Genomic DNA, 6,840 nt, shown 5'->3' on the forward strand with positions numbered 1-6,840 from the left:
AGAGAAATAAAGAAGAGTTTAATAAAGTTTTGCTGCAGAGGGGAGGAAAAAATGGGTAATTCACAGAGAAAGTAATTTTAAAGAAGTTTTGTGTGTGTGTGTGTGTGTGTGTGTGTGTGTGTGTTTTGAGACAAGGTTCCACTCTGTAGTTCAGGCTGGCTTGAACTCACAGTCATCCTCCTGCCTCAGCCTCCTAGGTGCTGGGATTACAGCACTATGCCACCATGCCCAGCTCAATAAAGGTTTTTATAAACTTCCAAAATGAGTAGAATTTTTATATGCTGATTGAAAGAGAAAATAAAAGATTTAGGAGAGAAACAGAAAAAGAGTGCTGGAGTGATATCCTTGACTAGGGTAGAGGGGATGTGTTCTGGTGAGCAGGGAGAGAGATTGGCTTTGGAGAGGAGCACAGAGAATTCATGTATTATATCAGCACATCTTAGATAACTGAAGGCTAGGGCCTCCTATAAATACAAAAGAATAGTTCTGATTACCAAGAAGTTCCTTAGTTCCCTGTTTCCTGATCTCATTGGAGATGTTTGCAGATTCCATGCAATATCCAATACTCATCTTCTAATGAATGCATGATATTTTCTGCCCTTCCAATAAGGTGGCACACATCAGCTCATAATAGCTAAAGCGATAGCCCATAGTCCTTGCGACGATGGCAGGATTATAACCAAAATCTCTGTATTCATCAGATGTGACTGATCAGTGGCTTACATAACAGAAATTGAAACCAGTTATGGTAATCCCAGAACTCTGGGAAGCTGAAGCAGCTGATTCACAAACTCAAGCCCAATTTAGACAACTGAGTGACATAGCAAGCCTCATCTCAAAGAATTAAAAGGGACTGGGGGTGTAGCGGCAATAAATAAATAATCAAATAACAGAACTGTATTGTCTTAACCATTCTAGGATCTAAAGACCTGAGAGCAAGTTGTCAGTGGAGTGGTTCTTTTTGAGAGTTGTGAGAATCATGTATGCCTCTCTCCTTATATCTGGTGATTTTCTGGCAGTCTTTGGTGCTCCTTGACTTGTAGATACAGCACCCTAATTTCTACCTTCATGTTCACATGGCATTCTCCATTTGTATCCAGATTTCTCCTTTCCATAAAGACATTAGTTATATGAAATTAAGGGTACCCTACACCAGTGTGACCTCATCTGAACTAATCATATCAACAACAGCCCTATTTCCAAATGGGGTCACCTCCTAAGGCCCTGAAGATCAGGGCTTCAATATGTGAATTTTGGAGGAGAGAAGTTCAACCTGTAATCATCTCCTAATGCAACAATTACTGTCAGCCTTGCTGCTGATAGGTTGAGCAGTGACAGATGATGCAGGGTTTGGGGATCAACAGAATTGAGGGGATCTTCCTTTTCCAACACCCAGTGTTCTTTCATTTGAATCTGTTGTGTTTGATGCCACTCTTTGGACTTAGAGTAGGAAGTAAGACGGAAAGGTAAAGACTAAAGGGATTTTCAGGGTGGAGTGTCTCTCTAAAGCAGCCTTTTAGCAGTTTGGCCCAGGACCACAGTATCAAATACACATTTGTCTTTTATAGTATAAGCATAGCTTTCCCAAGGCCCTGATTCTGTAAGCCTAGAGGCCAGGAATCTGTATTTTTGCATGCTTTCAGGTTATTTGGATGCCACACTTTGACAAAGATTTCTAAGAAGTGAATTTTTACAGTGTAGGAAAATTAAAATGACAGGGCACTGGGTTAGATCAAGATTGGGCCTTGCCATCAAGAGAGAGTGGCTGGTGATTTAGCTCAGAAGCCATGCCTACCTTGCAAGCACTAGGTCCTGACTTTGATCCCTGGTACCAGAAAAAAAAAGAGTGGACAGAATATAGAGAGTGGATAGAATAGAAATCAGAGCTTCAAGGACCCAGAGTGACTGTCAAGAGCACCTCCTCATTTTCTAGACAAAGTAGAGTCCAGAAATGGTAAAGCCAGGACATTTTTAGCAGAAAGGCAAAAAAACAGGACTTAAATATAATAAGAGGATTACAATGGATCAAATGATGAGAGGAAAGAAATGTGAGATGCTGTCCTTTAAGCCCATGTCTAGACTAGATAACATCTCCTTTCTCCCTATCAGGTCACAGACATTGCTGTGCTTCAAGAGTAAGCTACTTCCATACTTCCGAGGCAAGCCCATGTTCCCGAAGCAGGCATTTACTCACAGGACAAAGAACAGGTCATCTTGGAATGGCTATTTGTTGAGGCTCACTTTTTCTCATGGCATTGCCCTAACCTTAGAATTCTGAGATAAAATAAGAGCCCCCAAAAAACAGCTTGCATGTGTGATTAATTGATGATCTTCAATTAACTGTGATTCTTTTGCTATTATGACAATACTATGAGTACAGTAATTTATATCTGCATATTTCTTTATTGTGCTATAAGCTTCTTGATGCCATTTAGTATCACAATAACCCTATAATGGGTATTACCCTCACTGGACAGATTCTTTTTCTTTTTTTGTGTGTGTGTGTGGTACAGGGATCAAACTCAGGGCCTTGCACTTGCAAGGCAAGCGGCAGCACCACTGAGCTAAATCCCCAGCCTGTGGATGAAGATATGATTGTCCCTTTTCCCTGTTAATAAACCTTGGTGATTCACCACTGTCCACCTATTAGCTTATTAACCCTTCATTAGGAAATATGTTTCAAGTTCATAACCTAAAAGAAAAAGAGGCAGTTTGTACAAGAATATACATGTATACATAAGCCAATATAGCTCTATCAATACGCCAGAATATTCTGTACCTACTTTTTTTTTTTTTTTTTTTTTTTTTGTACGAGGGGGATTGAACTTGGGTCCTTGTGTTTATGAGGCAGGTGGCGGAACCACTGAGCTAAAACCCCGGCCCTCTCTATACCTATTTTTAATGATACAAATCTAGTCTAGGCTTTGGCATGAGTGTGTGCCTAAATGTATGTGTCTGACATGGAATAAAAGTAATAAACAGGCTAATGAACAACTTGATTTCAAGTTGTGTTCAAAATGTACACCTACACAGCGCTGAAGGCAATATTAAAAAGTGGCAAAGTATTTGATACCACATATAAATAGGATCTTTCATTTCAGTGTGACATAAGATTTTAAGTGAGGACAATAATGCCTTTGGATCTTCTGGGGATACTTACAAAGGATTTTATACTAAAAAGAGAAAGCTGGACACAAATTTCAAGCCATAAAGTCTCAGTACAGCAGGGTGGCCTCAGGACATGGAAGACAGTTTTATGTTGGGGTGTCAGTGTTTAGGCCAATTCAAGTCAGACGGAGGTGGGGCCTGACAGGCCACCGTGGCCTGACTCACCCACACACTTGGCCCATGTTTCCACCAGCCTCTGCTGCCCTCACGGTTCAAGGACAGCAAGAAGTCACAGAGCAGGAAAAGAGCTTCCCTATTAACTGAGGGGGAAAAGTGGTCAGACTTGATCAAGCAGAACATTAGTGTGATGTCAAAGTGACCTTATGTATCATTTCAAAGAGGCTCCAAGAACAGTGCACCCAGTTCTCTTCTCTTTACTGGTAATTTTTGTGGTTGAAAGCATAAAAACATGGTGCCAAAGGCTCGTCTTTAATACAGTGCATACAAATGGTCAAAGTACCCAAATTTTAGTATTTATTCAAATGTGTTCACTAAGTCTCCTCCATCTCTCTCAAGAGCCATACCCTGCAACACACACACACTTAAACTGAAGAGTGTGTATTTGCCTTTTGTTTCTGTCAGTGAACACCATTATTATGAGCCAAGTTCTCTGAGGGCTCATTGTTTCACCTTACACAGATTGGGGTAGGCTGGTGGTCTAGAGTTTGTGGGTTTTCTGGCTCTGCACACCTGTAACCTGGCTCTGGGCTAATCAAGTCCAGAGAAAAACTGGCTCATTAATCCCAAGACATATAAGTAAAGAGAAAATCAATATCATCATTTGCAATGAAGAAAGGTAGCAGCCAGTGGGATGGTATTTATATTAAACCTTGTGAGAGTTCTTTTCCCAAGGAAACCAAACACAAAGTAGGTTGCTGATGTGTGAGCAAACATTAGTGCTATACGGAAGATGTCTGGGTATTTATTTACAAATTGATCTGCTTAAAATTCCTAGATTCCCCTTCACTGTGTACTCTAGAAGCGAGGAAGATGACACATGCCTATAATCTCAGCACTTAGGAGGCTGAGGCAAGAGGATTCCTGTGAGTATGAGGCAAGGCCAGCCTGGGCTACATAGTGAGTTCAAAGTCAACCTGAACTACATATTGAAACTCTGCCTCAAGAAACAAAACAAAATGCCTACACCTCTAAAGGCCTTGCTCACACCTCACCTGCTGTGTGGACTTTCACTTACACCTGAGCTCTTAAAAAAACTAACCATGGTTCCTGCCAGGCTACAAAAACCTTTATCTTTTATACCTCTGTTATAGCACTTATCACCTTGTACACCAGTAGTTGTTTATAGACCTGTCTCCTCCACTGTTTCAGTAATTGAAGCAGGGACTCTTTTAGCTTCTTCTTCTTCTTTTTTTTTCATATTTTTCTTTTTTTTTTAATTTAATTTTTTTGATCCCCGGTACCAAAAAAAATTTGAAAAAAGATTCATCATAGGGAATTTTTTTCCCATCCCCTGCTTTGACCCTCTTCCCCTCCTTATATACAAAAGCTTTGTTTCCATTTTTTCCTTCTATTCTCTTTTTTTTTGTCCCTTCTTTCCTTTCCACCTCCTCCTTCCCTGTTCCTCTTCACATATGAACATTTTCTTCCCATTTCCCAATGTCTATTATACATTTGGTCCTTATTTCTACTTTTGGTTTCTCACACCAGAAAAATAATTCAGACGTGTGTGTCCAGTTTATCTCACTTAAGAGTGTATTCTCACAGTCCATCTATTTAGCTAGAAATGTCTCAAGCTCACCCTTCTTTACGGCAGAGTAGTTCTCTATTGTATTAAACACACACACACACACACACACACACACACACACTTCTTTATCCACTTGTCAGTTGATGAGCATTTGGGATAGTTCCAAGATTTAGCTATTATAAATTGTGCTGCTATAAACATATATTGTGCATTTATCACTGTGGTACGATGTTTTTGATTCTTTTGGGAAGATTCCAAGGGGAATAGCTGAGTCAAATGGAGCCTCCAGTTTTAGGTTTTTGAGGTATCTCCACACTGATTTCCACAGTGGGTGCACCAGTCTACACTCCCACCAACAATGGAGAAGGGTTCCTTTTTCCCCACAGCCCCTCCAGCATTTGTTATTGGTTGATATCTTGATAACAGCCATTCTTTCTGGAGTGAGAAGGAATCAGCATTGTTTTAATGTGCATCTCTTGAATGGCCAGTGATGTTAAACATGTTTTCATATATCTATTTGCCATTTCTATGTCTTCATCTGAGCAGTGTCTATTCATTTTGGCTGCCAGTTTTTTAATTGAGTCATTAAATTTGCAGCCAGGGATGTAGCTCAGTGCTATAGTGCCTGCCTGGCAAGTGTGAGGCCTTGTGCTTGATTCCTAGTACCAAATAAAATAAAATAAAATAAAATAAAATTGTGGGGTCTGATTTTTTTGAATTCTTTATAAATTCTAGATAGTAGTCCTTTGAGGAACAAAAATTGTTTTCCAGCACTGTGGGTTCTCTTAACTCTGTAGGTTTCTCTTGTTGTTCAAAAGCTTTTTACTAATATGAGATCACAGTTGTTGATTTTTTGTGATAGTTCCTGTGTTACTGAGGTTTTGTTCATTAAGTCTTCGAGAGTTCTACCTATTCTATCTTCCAACATATTTAGTGTTTCCATTTTAATATTTAGATCTTTGATCTATTTTTTAGTTTAGTGCATGGTGAAAGATGTGGGTTTAGATTTAATCTTCAGCAAGTGGAAATCCAGTTTTTCTGGCACCATTTATCAAATAGGCTATCATTCAGTGAAGGTGTTTAGCTCCTTTGTCAAAGACAGTGTAGTGGAGTATGTATGGAGATGTTTCTGCAACTTCTAATCTGTTCCACTGATCCTCAGGTCTGTTTTTTGTTTGCCAGTACCATGCTATTTTTATCACAGGAGCTCTGTAGTATAATTTCAAGTCAGGAATTGTGATGCCTTCTACCTTGCCTTTGTTGCCCAGAATTGCCTTTGCTATTCTAGCTCTCTTCTAGTTCCAAATGAATTTTTGTATTGTTTTCTCTAATTCTGTGAGAATTTTGATCAGGATTGCGTTAAATCTGTATAACAATTTTGGAAGTACAACCGTTTTCATTATATTGGTTCTTCTTACCCAAGAACATGGGATATCTTTCCATTTTCTGATACCCTCTTTAATCTCCTTTCTCAGAGTACTCTAGTTTTCCATGTTAAGGTCTTTTACTTCTTTCATTAGTAAATATACTCTTTTTTTTTTCCTTTTTATTGAGGTTATTGGTACAATCTAGGTATACAATACAATTACATTCATCATTGGGATTCTGTACCTTTACATAATAGGTCTTGATTCTCATTTTTCCCCTTGTCCCTGCCCTCCCTTCACCCCCTCCTCCCCTCCCCATTTACAAACACTTTATTTCCATTTTTTCAGTTTCTCATATTTTTTTCCTCTCCCTTATTACATTTCCCCCACCCTTCCCACTTTCCTTACACCTTTAGCCCTGTACTTCCTATTTCACATTATTAATTATCTCATTAGGATCCTGTGTACTATTATAGTTTTTCACATCAAAGAAACTATTCGGTATTTCAGTTAAAGAAATCTCTGTATGAACATTAAAAATAGGGAATCCTAAAATAAAACTAAAAAGCAAAGTAAAAAAGAAAAGGCAATGATGTA

At 39.0% G+C, this 6,840-nt stretch overlaps 1 protein-coding gene across 1 annotated transcript in view; it reads left to right on the plus strand.

The window, feature by feature from the left end:
• Yeats4 (YEATS domain containing 4) overlaps window positions 1-2,157 on the plus strand; it is a 59,682-nt gene extending 57,525 nt beyond the window's left edge. The window contains exon 8 of the transcript XR_784291.3: window positions 2,110-2,157. The gene's annotated coding sequence lies outside the window, so the exon portion shown is untranslated. The remainder of the gene's footprint in view (window positions 1-2,109) is intronic.
• Window positions 2,158-6,840: the final 4,683 nt, after the last annotated feature.

This window comes from Fukomys damarensis, unplaced genomic scaffold, assembly GCF_012274545.1.
Source record: "Fukomys damarensis isolate Sample0158 unplaced genomic scaffold, DMR_v1.0_HiC HiC_scaffold_15, whole genome shotgun sequence".
Taxonomy (NCBI): Eukaryota; Metazoa; Chordata; class Mammalia; order Rodentia; family Bathyergidae; genus Fukomys; species Fukomys damarensis.